We start from the raw sequence: 15,387 nt of genomic DNA on the forward strand, positions 1-15,387 counted from the left end.
GAAAGCTTTTCCTGTAATACTTCCTTTTACCCCTGCAAACTTAGACTTATCTTGAGAAATAGTAAACAATTTGTGATTGTAGTCACTCAAACTGATCAATCTGTCATTCATTGCTACTAACCCTGGTAGCCCTCTTTGATTTAGTAAATTAAACTTGGTATGAAACCTCTGAACAACAGTTTCTAGAGGCTGACACTTATTCTCTAGTTGTATCATGAGGTTCCTCTTCTGTAAAAATTTCTTTATCTCCAAAATGGTTTTTGTTCTGTCTACAATATGAAGCTCCTCCAATTCTTCCTTAGTTTAGAATTCAAAACTTTGATTAAGGTTGTTGTTTCACTCGACTTGTCTCCCAACGTTTCTCTTACCTCCTCTATCATTGTTTTGATCTCTGCATTAATTCTTCCTGTTCAAAGATGATATGAATTGATGGCCAAATTTCTGTTATGGCTTGATTGATATCCACCCATATATTTTCTTTGGCATGTGCTAAAGCTTGAGCCATTACCGACTCACTCTCTAAAAACTCAATTCTTTGAGCAAGCCTATGAGATTTTGTAATTCTGCTACATAGGAGTTGTCTATCTTCAATTTATGGTCCTGTAAATTCTTTAGTTGATATTTTAACTTCTCAATTTCTTTTCCTTTAATGGACATCTCCTACATGGCTTTAACCAATTCAGTGGTAGAATCTATGGTTGGTGTTGGTGCTGTTGTTGATGCAGAAGCATCTGTTGTTCCTGCGACTGAAATAGGAACTGCAGTCAGTGGAACTATAGTCAAATGTGAGGACTGATCTTTCTCCTTGAGCAATTTTCTAGTTCTACTTCCATTTCTCTAATGTGGACATATTTTTTAGTGATTATCTTGAACATATATTCCTTTTTCTTTTCCAGTTCTCCCATCTCCTCGGTCTGTTGATCCTCTGTAGATGGAAGCTTGAGCTGGTTCCTCAGAGCTGCTATATTGACATTCTTTTTCCTCACAATCTCCTCTACTACTGTTACATCACTAGAACCATAACATAGCTTGATGACTAAGTCCTCTAGTGACTTAATTCTAGTATCCTTTGCGAAAGATAAGATCTTCTCCAGCTTCAACTATGACTGTATATTGCTAATGGAGGCCTGTAGTTTTGAAGTTGTCATGGAAGTATTAGTCAGAGTGGAGTATAGCATCTCTATAGTCTGTTTGTGCATATCCATCTAATCAATCCGATGGATTTGTTTGGTGTCAAAAGAGAATATTGTCTTCTTGTAGTCTGCTGGTGATTTTGGGAATGGAACCTATGCCTGTAGAAAAGCCATTTGCATTCTTCCTTGTTCAGTATCAAAGGCTGACAGGAACCTGTGTTTGGAAGAAGTAGTTTGCTTCTGTTAGGCCCCTATACTACTAGTGTAACCGCTTATTGTTATTAGTACAACCCACTTATTATATTAATGTACCCATGTAGTGCCCATATTGTTACTATTGTGCCACATAGAAGCCCACTATTGTTATTATTATGCCCTTACATTATTATTGTTATGTTGGCTCTGATTATGTTATGACCCCTTAAACTCCTATATATAGAAAGGAGGTCTTTTCATTTGTATCATCCAAGAATTGTTCATTTATGTAATGTAAAGGAGGTTCCCCCTCGAAGAGGCTGAATTCTAAGGCGTTGATCTATATTTTCTATCTTTTCTTGAGCTGGTTTCATAACATTTGGTATCAAAGCTTTGGATTCTAGGGTTTCGCTGCTCCAAATAGGTCATCGTGGCATTTTCGCTATAACTTTTTTTTTTTGCGACGTTTCAAAAGCTAAAAAAAAAACCCATTTGAGAATAAATCGCGCTGAATCTCGGGTCCAAATTTCAGAGCTTTTCGCACTATATTTGCGGAGATATGATATGAGGAAGTTGGTCTTTTTACAGACTCTTGAATTACATTCCAAATACGTGACCTGGTGAAAATCGTCATAACTTTCTCTCTGAGCATCAGATTGAAATTTCGTAAGAAGGTACAGAAAGAGGACGGACTGTAGTTTCTTGTATATCTTTTTCAGATCCAAAGGTTGAAAAAGTGACTCGTGGCACGTCGTACAAGTTTGTTCAACTGAGCTAGTCTATAATTAGGTCATCTTGGGAGATTGTGCATAACTCTTCCTTGGAGAATCCAATTTGGATCAGACTGGTGGCATTGGAAAGAGAATGCAGAGGGCTACTACAGGTCACAATTTCAGAACTTAAAGATCCGAAAGTATAGAGTTACAGTCGTTTCAAGATCGAGCTCCTAAAATCAAGAAAAAGCAAGATGAGGAAGTTTGATGGCAAGGATCCGGTAAATTGGATACTTCAGATGGAGAAATATTTTGATCTACATGGTGTACCACTGTTACAAAAGGTATGTATTGCATCTTCATATTTAGAACCAGATCAATTTTTACGGTATGAAGGGCTTTGTTCTCGTAAACAACTTGTTACGTGGTCAATTTTCACGAAGGAAATGATAGCACATTATGAGGATACAAAGAGCAACACCTTCTTTAGAGCAACACCACAACAATTGGAAAGAGTAAAAGGGCTTTGTGACATAGCGGAAAGAAAAATTATGGAAACCAAGAAGCATACCCCTCACAACTATAAAGATGGAAGTTTTGTTTCTCCCATCCGTCCACAACCTACAAGGGTTACACCACAACAATTGGAAGAAAAAGGAGAAAAAGGGCTTTGTTACAATTGTGATAGAAAATGCACTAAAGGTCATAAGTGTGTTGAGAAGAAATTATTTTACATAGAATATGAAGAGGAGGAAGAAAAGGATCAAGAAACATCAAAAGAAGAGGATATACGCCAGGACCCCACCCCAGAGAAAGAAGAATGAATCAGACCATATCTTGTAAAGCATTGACAAGAATTACCACTCCTCAAACTCTCAAGATAGAAGGACATATCAAAAAGAAAAAGGTGCAAGAAGTGAAAGATCACATCGAGAAAGAAGAAATGAATCCATCCATATCTTGTAATTCATTGGTCAAAATTACCACTCCTCAAACTATCAAGATAGAAGGACATATCAAGAAGAAAAAGGTTCAAGTAGAGAAAGATCACATCGAGCATCAACAACAAGTTCTCCAGCTTTTAAAGGATAACGCCACTTCGGTGCAAAATCAAACGAAACAATAGGTAGATCAACATCGTAGTGAAAAATGTTTTGATGTAGGTGATTGGGTATTTTTACTGCTACATCTCAAGCAAGCTATTTATGAGAAGGAAATGTTGGCAATACTACATGTACTTAAAAAATGGCAACCTTACCGAATGGGAAGACTCTTCAAGGATAAGGATGTGGAAGCATTGTTTTGTGCTATTTCTATTATCCAACCAGATTGGATAAACGAAGCAAGGGATGAATGGAAGAAGGACGAAGAAGTATGACCACTTATTCAAAAGTTGCAAAAGAGCCCAATTCAAACAATATTGCCAGAAATTGAAGAGGAAGGAAAAATCATATTGGAACCTGGAGCAGTCACAGAAACAAGAACCCGACAACTACGAAATCGATCAATTTCAAAGTATCTCATCAAGTGGAAGAACTTACCCGCTGAATATTCCACATGGGAGGACAAGAATTTTATACAAAAGCATCAAGAACTACTCAAGCGTTGAGGACAACGCTTTTTGAAGGATAGGGGCATGTTAGGCCCCTATACTACTAGTGTAACCCCTTATTGTTATTAGTACAACCCACTTATTATATTGATGTACCCATGTAGTGCCCATATTGTTACTATTGTGCCACATAGAAGCCCACTATTGTTATTATTGTGCCCTTACATTATTATTGTTATGTCGGCTCTGATTATGTTATGACCCCTTAAACTCCTATATATAGAAAGGAGGTCTTTTCATTTGTATCATCCAAGAATTGTTCATTTATGTAATGTAAAGGAGGTTGCCCCCTCGAAGAGGCTGAATTCTAAGGTGTTGATCTATCTTTTCTATCTTTTCTTGAGCTGGTTTCATAACAGCTTCTAGAATTGAGTATATGTGTTGGCCTTTAGTATTTCACTTTTCTACTTGATTGCTTTGTACTTAGCAAAAATATTTGGCTCTGTCTGGCCTTGAGCCAAGTTAGTTATCTGTGCTGAATCTGGAGGATCTTGTGAGGCTAAGGAAGATGGAGAGCCTACAAAAATGTCTTCTTGTCTTGTACTTGCAAAAATGTTTTCTAATCTTGTAGAAACATGTGGACCTATGGAAACTATAGTAGCCTGTCCTTCATCATCCTGCATGAAAACTAGTTTTGGATTAGTTTTCTGCTTCTTTGTATATATTAGGAATTCCTTGGCTCCAATTTCTGTTACTGCATGAGACTTTTCTTCTCTTGGCCTTTTTTCATGCTTCTCTTGAGGTACTGGAGTCTATGAAGTGGTTGTAGACAGAACCTGTTCTTCAGCTTCTTGTAGAGTGTTCTCCTCCCACTGATCCTGGTTCATGAATTTTTCAATCTCTAGCCTGGGAGTGTGAGTGTAAGGAGTGGTCTTCTGTTCCACTCTTAAACTGGAAATGATGTCGAAGGGGTCATATGACCAAGTAAAGCTTAATTGGAAGTTCATTTGTTTGAGAAGTGCATCTGCTTCATTACCTACTACTCTGTTGTTGCATATGAATGGCCCCACCTGTGTCTTGATCTTGAACTGTGCCTTCTTTTTAGCTGAAACAAAGTGTAATTCATCCATGTTGATCATTTTCCTTATATATTCCAATGAGAAAATTCTCATAGGAACATATTTTGGTAGTCTATATGGTGGAACTCACAACCATACACCCTAATTTCTGTGTAGTTCTGGTACAAGTACCAGTCTCCTATTTTAACTTGTTCACTGAGGTGTAAGGTTCTTTGTATCTCAGAACCTATTCTAGGTTCCACATTATTGTTAAGAAGGCATGCAACTGTATAAATAAACTGGTCTATGAAGTCACTGAAACTAAAATTATTTGAACTCTTCCACACCAAAGAGGTCCACTAGATGACTGATTGTGCATTGCCTTGTTCATCTAGTTTCTGCAAAGCAATTGGGAATCTTTCTTCCTGGTAAAATAGAAACATATAAACTAGCATTGATGCATGTTTAAACATTCCTTTTGTGGTAATATTGAGAAACTGCTCATGGATGTTGTTTGCAAGGAATTGACTAAAATTAAACATTACAGAAGGTTTTTATTCTATGGAAAAGATGGACAGAAAACCTAGGATAGGTTCATCCACCCATTGATCTGATTGATACCCTAGGAGACAAGATACTAATGAGACAATTTGCTTGGTATTTTTTGGAAACATGGAGGCTGGATACAGTGGATTTTTATTTGGAAGTTGGACATTGCTTGGCAAGAAAATTTCAAGTATTCTGTCTCTTCCAAAGAAGGTTAGCTTTTGGTAGAGTTCCATAAGGGAATCTATGGAGAAAGGGCTCAAAGAATCATTGTGGGGGACTTGAAACATCTTGTTAATTGACTATGGGGTTATAGTAAATAGAATGTCTCCATTCTGGGCCACAATGGCTCTTTGGCTAGGGATATACTTGGCCTGACACCATAAAACAAAATCTGGGAAAGGGTAAGTATGGGGAAACATGAATTGTGGCCAGAGGGATTCCCAGAGGTTGATTTCATCACTCTGGTCCAGAAAGGTTTTTTTGAGCCAATTGTGCAGTTTGAACAAGTCGAACTCACAATTGGTCTCTGTGATTTTATATTGTTGGTCAACCAAGGGTAAATGGTCTAGATCAATGGTAGGATGGATCATTGGATTTTCACTAGTTGGTTTTGACTTTCCCTTAGGTGCCATATTTTTTTAAAATGATCATAATGAGAGGTGAAGAGCCATTTGTTTTTACTTGGGAAATTTTGATTGCTTTACTGAAAAATTCGCTTTCTATAACAGGTACCTGGCCAGGAGACAACTATCTAGAATCTGCAGTGGGTGATAGCGAAATTTGGTGGGGGAGATGGGGTTTTAAACCAATGTACCAGTTATATGAAATAAACAGGAAGCAGAAAGGGGGCCACACTGAACAAAGTGGAGGTTTTTATAGGCAATTGGGCAATTCTCGTTGTGTCTAACTGTTATGGAGCAGGTCCATTGCGATTTGGTGCACATTGGAGAGAAAATGGTCATGGTGTAACAGATAGGGTGTAACGGTAATTATATGTGTCAATATAGGGAAAGGAAATGTGGCAGAAGGGAAGGGAAACGGTATGCGGGAGTGGGGAGGACACGTGGCATGATAGGAGTGGAGGGGGAGCAGAGACGTGGCGGGAAGCAGTGAGGTGACGGGCATTTATAAATGTTGGTGGGAGATGGAGTGGTTTTCTGGGGGGGGGGGGCAGGTGATAAGAGGTATTGAGGGGGGGGTGTGAAATCCTGAGTGCCTGCCACGTACCATGTGGCCCGCAAAAATAAATCTGCTTTTCAGACCCCCCCGCTGATAACGATAGAATGGGCTGTTGGGTCTGAAATCAATCCCCCACCATTGATCTGGGCAGGGTAGATCATGGCGGTTGGTTTATGTGCCTTCTATACCACAAGCTGACAAATAAATTTTGTCTCTTTCGACTTTATTATAAATCAAAACTTTAGCGCGAGTAACTCATTTTAAAAATTATTAGTAGTGTGTAAATGACAAAATTAATTTATTACAAGCGGGATTAATTACTCCCAAAGGATATTTAATTAACACTAAGGGCACATTTAATCTAGCAAGCCCATTTTTATTTTTCTCTAAGGTTGTACAACTTCTATTCTAATACTTATTTATCAAACTTAACCAATCTTAAACACTTTGGTTAATCTTTCTCTAATCTACCTAATTAATTTCAACCAAGATTAAACTGGATGGTTGATTTATTGACTAACCTAAACAACCTTATTTAACTTAGTTTAACCATGATTAAATAATATGATCAAACTTAGGAAATCTATTTCTACGTAGCATTTAAACAAGTTGCACACTATATTGAAAAAATTCAAAAGTAACTATGATGCATTTTTGTTTTTAATGGCATTTAGATTTACTCACTTGCATAAATATTTTTCTTTTTTGGGGTTTTTTCATTCTTTTCTTTTTTCTTTTTATTCTATTTTTCTTCTATTTTTCATTTCTCATCTACATTTTTTATCCCCTTTTTCATCATCATTTTTTTTTTTTTTTTTGTGTAAATCATTTGTAGAATACAATATTATTTACAATTTCTATCAACTGATAGATAATAGCCAATCATCATTTGATCTTATGAATTATAGGACCCTAGCATAGTGTACTTTATAAGTATATGAACTTGGATTGACATTTTAATATAAGTAATTTAAAGCACAATTAAATTACCCAACATTTTTCACATCGTTTTCGGGGAAGTATACATAGGCATTATCTTTGAATTTAGAATGTCTTTTTATTTACACAACTCTAGATAGAAAGAGTAGTAAGACAAGAGGTAAGAACGTACACATCATGATTGTGGGGTTTTTCCTAACCATAGTTGTTGAATTTCATATCATTTTTAGTTGCACTCATTCTTAGATGCATAAAAAATATAATTCATTTTAGAACACATGTAGAGGGGAAAGAGAGTTCAGGGCTATATTTGTTAAAGGACAAACTTCAATTCCATCATCAACAACCACCCCCAATAGAAAATGTGGTGTAGTAAGAGCCACATCACCATCCATATCACAAATTCCAACCTTTTCAGGTAGAAGAAGACTCCTTGAGGTACAAATATTTGAAATTTCAACTAAAGAAGAGTCAACTTTTCCACAAAAGTAGTAGTAGATGAACTTACATCTTTGATTGAGGCAATCATCCTTATGTCTTCAATAGGAGAACAACTTGTTCGACAAGAACTAGAAGTACATACCAAAGAAGAAGAAGAAGAAGAAGAAGGAACTTTATCTGGAGAACCATTAATAAAAGAACTAAAAGAGGAAAATCTAGTTGAAGAACCTTATTACCTTAGTTCAGAAGGTTCAATGGCAGAAGGTGAAGGGGAAATATTTCCTCCTCCAAATGGACATGAAACAGTAATAGGAGGAGGACGAGGAAGAGAAGAACGACCATTACTTGGAGGTGGCAGAGGAGGAAGAAGACCTCCTGGTGGTGGAAGAGGTAGTAGAGGAGGAGGTAAAGGAAGAGGCAATGATGGAGATGATGACAATGAAGAAGATCCTTATGGATTTCCCATTCAAGATACTGACAATAATGTTAGTATGAAGAATATCTCTCCAGTGGTGATTCCTACCTTCCACAATATGAGAATATAAGACTGAAATTTTTTCTCTATGAATTTGAAGTATTATGTAGTCTTATGATTATTTACTGGATGTTCGAGAGTTATAATTGTTTCCAGTCACATTGAAAGATGGAGCTCTTAAATGGTTTATGGGTCTAGGTACTAACTCTATAAGATCATGGGATGATATGAAGACGCTGTTTTTGGAAAAATATAAAGACTATTGTATACATCATGATCTTAAAGAGGGAAGCTTTAAAATGACTAAAAAAGAAGGCGAGAGCCTTAAGGATTTAGTAGAGAAATTTGCCTATTATGTTAAGAAGGAAAAATTACATAATTTAGGATTTGATACACTAAAACCCTCTTACTTAGAGCAATTAGAGATGAGTGGATTGACCTCCTTAACCTAATGGGTAAAGGAGATGTGTCTCAATTATCATTTGAATAAATTTGTGAGTTGTGCAAGCACATATCAAGAGGAAAAATAAAGTATGGAAAAAGTCCTAGAGATCCAGCCATTGCAAGAGTAAGTAAATTTGCATCAGGATCGGTAAGTTGAGCTGAACTTAGCAATTTGCTTGAAAATTTAAAAAAATGCATTCTTAGTAATCTTAGTGAACAAATTGATATGTTAAGAATGAAAAACAAGAAAAAAGTTGAGAATGTTGCTTTGTCTATATTCTTCCCTAGATGTAGAAAGAAACATGCATTAAGAGAATGTCCACTTGATAATATTGAAATTTGTGTTATCTATGCATAATCACATGCTATGAAAGATTTCCCATCACTACCTGGGTTGAAAGTTGTCTATCGAGAAGATAGTGGAGCGAGTCAAACACATGAACAACTTTACTTTGTTGATCCTAAGGGACCTTGGCACACCTCATCAACCAAGTATGATCTAAGATCCCAATTCACAATTTTAGTCTTATGCACAACAACCTCAAAATAGTTGGAACACACCCCTACCTTGGAAAACCTGGCCACCTCAACCTCAAAACCCATCTTGGCCACAAGGTTGGCAAGGATCCTATGGTAGAAATCCATAATATCCTCAATATTTCCCTCAGTATCCTCAATAGCAGTCTCAATACTATTGTCCACCACCACAACTTCCACAACCTCAATTTCACCCACAATTGACTACATGTCAACCTCTCTAATTACGACCTAGTCAATTACCTCAATGAACAAATCAAATACCTACACAACCACTCCCAAAACCAAACAATAAAGTACCACATCAACCCACTTACACTGTTGAAGTACAAAATTTCCAAACCTACATGATAGATTCCCTAGATTTAAATGATATCCATATTAGATCTGGGAGATTTTTACAAATGAAAAAGCCTCCTACTGCCATTAAAGAACATAAAGAGGATGAAACTCCTGAAAAGGAGGAGACTCCTAAAAAGGAAGAAAATATTCTTGGCCTAACCAATGTGTTTAGAATTTCCCTTGAAAATATTATATTTTACTTGAAAGAGAAGGGCCCAATTGTAACAACCTCGGGTTGATTTTCTATGTAAATAAATTAAACCAAGGTCATGGGATACATATTACAAGCTGAATGGAGGGAAAAACACTATAGTGGGCATCACTTGTGGTTAATTAATGGCTATGGAAATTGGTAAATGCAAAGAGGCAACACATTACAATTTAATATGAGAAATAATGAAAAATAGGAGAAAGGGAGATGAAGAGACACAAATATGTATGCAAGGGAAATTCAAGAGAAATTAGAGGAAATTGAAGAAAAAAGGAAAAGGAAAGGAAGAGACTATACATCAATGATAAAAGGGCATCAGAGAAACAATTCACAACTTTTGTCAATTCTAGCTTTGATCACTTTGAGAGAGAGGGAGCACTTGGACAACAAACAAACAAGCAAAGGAAAGCAAGGGACCTCAAGGAAGGGTTGGAAGAGAAACGATAATAGGAAGACATTGAAGGTAAAAGGTTGCATGTGTGATTTCATTACTGAGAGTTGGAAGCATGGTACATGCATTTGGTTATTTGGTCACTTTCTTTTCATTGGCATGGGAGTTTCCTAGATTAACAATGGTTTTTAGCTTTGCCTTGCCATTTCCTGGATAGCCATGGTGTTGTGGGTTCCTTGTTTTGGTTTAAGCTTTGGATGGAGGATAGAATTTGGATCATAGTAAGGTGGTCTCAGGAAAATTTCCAAGGGTCAAGGGTGGAGATGGGATTTCTACTAGAGATATTGATGGATAGGTGGAGAGAGGAAAATTCCTCTGGGTATGGTGAAAAGAGTTGGAGGAATTCAAGATTTTTTGGTGTTATTGATTTCTGGACCAGTTTAGGTGAAATCACTGTGGTTGAGGGTTGAGGTGGTTGGGCCTCTAGAAGCCATGGTTGGTTCTATTTTGGTTTAACCCAAATGATCCCGCATTCATGCTTGGACTATGGCACACGGGTGATTGGATGAAAGAGAGATTTGGTTCAGCCCAATCTATGGTTGGGTGGTGCATGGAAGTCCCTGACTTGGTTCGCATTTGCATAAGTTGATATGAGTTGTTTCCTTATTGTGATCAATGAGCACATGTATTGGTTATTGTGTTGATTTTATGTTTGATTCATCATGGATTCATTATGGTTATATGCTAGTTATAGGCTTGGTTAAATGATGTGCTCTGGTTATGGATCCTATTCATGATTTGATAAGTTATTGAATGGTTATGTGAATGCATGGGATAACAAGTGTTGTTGCAACTAGTTTGAGAGGGCATTGAGCCTTCTTGATGATTCCTTGATGAAGTTAAGGAGACATTGAACATATATGCATTCATGACCTATAGTTACTATGTTTACCATATGTTTGACAAAATATTCTTGTGTGTTCGGAAACTTATGAGCAAGATCTAGCCTTAATACTTATCATATTGACTTGTCATCACCTTAAACTTGATTATGGAAAGTTTTTGGTTGTTATGGGCAGTGGCCTGTAGGCTAGCCCTGAAAATGTGGCACTGATTTTGCATCTGCATGCATGGAACTGAGAAATTTCATTTGCAGTCGCATGGAGGGAGGCATGTGCATGCAGATGGAGCTTTTCAACCACACTCATATTGGATTATGCATGCAATTGGGTTGTGAGCTCAATTAAAAATAAGTTCTATCTCAAGGTCTGATCACCAGGGGTTGTGGTTTGACACCTAGGTGATCTGGTGTCCCTGAGAGGTTTCATTAAGTTTCTGGTTAGTAGACCCCACTTCCATAATTTGGAACTTAGATTTTGGGTCACATCATAGTAACTATCAGCTCATGTTTACCTTGAAATCTTGTAAAAGTGGGTAAAGGTGGGATGGGGTGGTATCGGAGCGAGGTTGCAACACTGAACTTCAGGGTAAAGATAGATTGTTATGTACGCATGTTATTTATCTATGTGTTTATCATGCATGCGTGTTGGTTATTTATTATTACAATATCCATGTATTAGCTAGTATGCTTGTGATGTTGTATCATGCTAATCTGGATTGGCCTGTGCAGATGCAATAAACTCCCGTGAAAGACATTGAGGTATCCACAGTATTATGTTCATTTTGTCGACATTTCGAACCCCAAAGGGGGCCCATCATCAGGACCAAAATTGAAAACGACAGCATTGATGCCATAAGAAATAGGGAGGGGGTGAATATTACAGCGCACTTTGAAAATAAATATAAGGACAACAAGAACATAGAAGGTGAGAAACTCGATTCAGAAATTAATATAGGATGTAGAATTATTAAAAGTGATAGCGCTGCATGCGTTGATAATCAATTTAGGGCAAAATCTAATAATTGCAGTAATGATAAGTCTGTTATTAGGAATCCCAATGTTCCAAATAAACCTGATAAGAGAGTCGTTAATCTCTCATCCGTAATGCTCACTCCTGAAGAAATTAATATCCTCAGCAAAGGCTTGGGGTTCGCGGTCTCTCCCAAGAACATTCCATTTGAAAGCATCATCTGTAACATTGAGAATGGGACTCAAGGCCTTTCATTAAATGATAAGGAGATATTAAGACAAGAATGTTCCCTGGTTATGTTGAAATCTAAGCGGCCAAAGAGTAATTTAAATAAAGAGGGACAAGATGCTCTTAGATCTCTTCGTAATAATGATAAGATAGTTGTACTTAAGGCTGATAAAGGAGGGGCAACTGTTGTGTTAGATAAGGAAGATTACATTCATAAGATGAATGAGCATTTAAATTGCGGGAGTTATAGAAGAATCAACTCCAACCCTATTCCTAGGGTGATAAAACAGGTCAAGAAAGCCATCATGGAAACAAACCTTGAAGATAAAATAAGAAAGAGGCTGATCCCATCCTGTGAGGTTATACCTCGAATCTATGGATTACCAAAAATTCATAAGGAAGGGGTCCCTCTTAGACCAATAGTTAACACCATTGGTTCCCCTACCTATGAATTAGCTAAGTATGTAGCTAAGATCCTGAAGCCTCTAGTTGGTAACACTGACTCTTTTATAAAAGACTCAAATGATTTTGTAAAACTTATTAGGAATGAAAGGGTGGATAAGGATGATATTCTAGTAAGTTTTGACATGGTTTCTTTGTTTACAAAGATTCCTCTAGATGAAGCTGTTCATGTTATAAAGATAGCCACCGATCCTGAAACAACAAAACTTGCAGAAATTTGTTTACGGTCCACCTTTTTCAGCTTTCAAGACCATTATTATGAACAAATATCAGGAGTTGCCATGGGTTCCCCGCTCTCACCTATTGTCGCCAACTTATACATGGAGTACTTTGAAAGAAAAGCCCTTGACTCATACCCTTTGAAACCAACTTGGTGGAAAAGATTTGTTGATGACACCAACTTAAAATGGACTCATGGCAAGGCTGAACTGGAGAAGTTTTTCAATCATCTTAACTCTATATCTTCCGAAATCAAGTTTACTATGGAGCTTGAAGAAAATGGTAAAATCCCCTTTCTAGATGTCCTAATTAGTAGAAAAGAGGATGGTACTTTGGGACACCAGGTCTATAGGAAGAAAACTCATACTGAAAGCTATCTACATGCTGACTCATACCATCATCCATCCCAAAAATTTGGCGTCTTAAACACTCTAGCTGTTAGGGCTCTCAGAATTTCTGACTCTGATCACCTAAATGAAGAAATTGAACACTTAACCTCTGTCTTCAAAAACCTAGGATACAAAGGGTTTAGTATTAAGAAAGCTATAAAAAGAGCTCAGGATAAGGTCCTCTCTAAGGGTCCTCCGGAAAACAGGAAAGAAAATTGTGGGAAAGTATACCTTCCATTCATCTAGGGGATTACAGATAAGATTGCAAAATTTTTAAGAAAGAAGGACATAAACACTCAGTTTACAACATGTGGAACAATAAGGCAAATGATGAGGTCAGTCAAGGATAACATAGATCATCAACAACTCAAGGGTGTGTACAAGATTGATTGCTCCTGTGGCAAGAGTTATATTGGGGAAACAGGACGATCTCTGAAAATAAGACTTAAAGAGCACAGAGCTGATATAAAGAATGGGAGATCCTGTACATCAGCCCTTACGGAACACTCATCCAAAACCAAACATCATGTGTGTTTAGAAGATGCCAAAATAATTGCAAGAGAGGATCATTATCAAAAGAGAAAAATCAGAGAGGCCATCGAAATTATGAAATTTCCTCAGAACCTCAACAGGGACAATGGGAGTGAGATTAGTGGAAACTGGCTTCCCCTGATTAGACAGATAAATCCCTCCAAACCTTTAGAAGCATAGTATCACTGGTTCCCCAAAAATTAATAAAATTTAATAAAATTAATTAATTAATTAAAATTAATCAATTAATTAAAATTGAAAATTAATTAATAATAACCAAAATTATATAACAATAGTTTTAAAAATTAACATTTGATAAAAGAAAATGATTAAAATTATAAATTAATTAATTGATCAATTAATCAAATAAATTAAAATAATTAAAATAATTTACTTATTTATCAATTAGATAGTTAGGGTTAAATAAAATTAACATTGGGAGAAAAATAGAAAAATAGAAAATATAAAATAAATTAATTAAACTAAATTAATTAATTAATCAATTAAATTTAAATTAATTAATTAAATCAATTAAATAATTAATAATATTTCTTTATTAGATACTTAGGATTAATTAATTAAGAAAAAAGAATTATAAATTAATTAATTAATTAATTAAACTAATTTATGAATTTATTATATTAATTAAAATATTTTAGATACTTAGGTTAAATAAAAATAAAAATAATAAAATTAATTAAACAAAACTAACCTATAATCAATGGAATAAATAGGTTAAAATTTACATCTTTATTAATACTTAAGATTCATAACTTAATTAAGTGTTTAATTAATTAATTAAGTAATTTAGTAATAAATAAAAATTAATTAAAATAAAATAAAATAAATAAAATAAAATAAAATAATAAAAGATTACATTACATTATAAAAATAAACTTACAATTAGTATTTAAGTAATTGTATTTATTAGGGATTATTAATTTATTTATTTAACATATAAATTAAAATAATTACAATAATTAAACCTAGAATAATCAAAATCAAAATAATTAAAATAAAAATTAAAAAATTCATATATGTAAGGCTCGACTTCTATATAAAGATTTATCAATTTCTAGGTCTATATATACTCTAGTCGGAAGATTCTTCTCTCAAGAAACTATCATTCATATTCTATCAATTTTGGTCCTGATGATGGACCCCCTTTGGGGTTTGAAACGTCGACAAAATGAACATAATACTGTTGATAATCCGGGTCATGCTACTCCAAAAAACTACCACAGAAGCTTAAAATCTAACATACATTGAGGTATGTTTTTAATTATGTTTTACATAGCTAACAATGGCATATTGCAAGAAATAGAAGGCCAAGAGATGAAGAGTAGAATAGTTGAGTATAGTTCATATGACTCTTCGTACAGGCCTGAAGAGACATTGGTAGGATGGGAGAGATTAGTTGAGCAACAGGGAGAGGGACATTCTCCTGGTTTGGTAGACACATTGAGAAGTTTGAAGGCAAAAATTGTGAGTTGCAAGGCAGACAATGAGTGATTGATTGAGGCATAGG

General features: G+C 35.7%; 1 pseudogene; it reads left to right on the forward strand.

The window, feature by feature from the left end:
* The first annotated feature begins 664 nt into the window (after positions 1–664).
* LOC149226927 (70 kDa peptidyl-prolyl isomerase-like) overlaps positions 665–15,387 on the forward strand; it is a 76,492-nt pseudogene continuing 61,769 nt past the window's right edge.

The sequence above is a fragment of the Pinus tabuliformis genome, chromosome J, assembly GCF_031772625.1.
Source record: "Pinus tabuliformis cultivar Carrire ecotype Pingquan chromosome J, CPIR1, whole genome shotgun sequence".
Taxonomy (NCBI): domain Eukaryota; kingdom Viridiplantae; phylum Streptophyta; class Pinopsida; order Pinales; family Pinaceae; genus Pinus; species Pinus tabuliformis.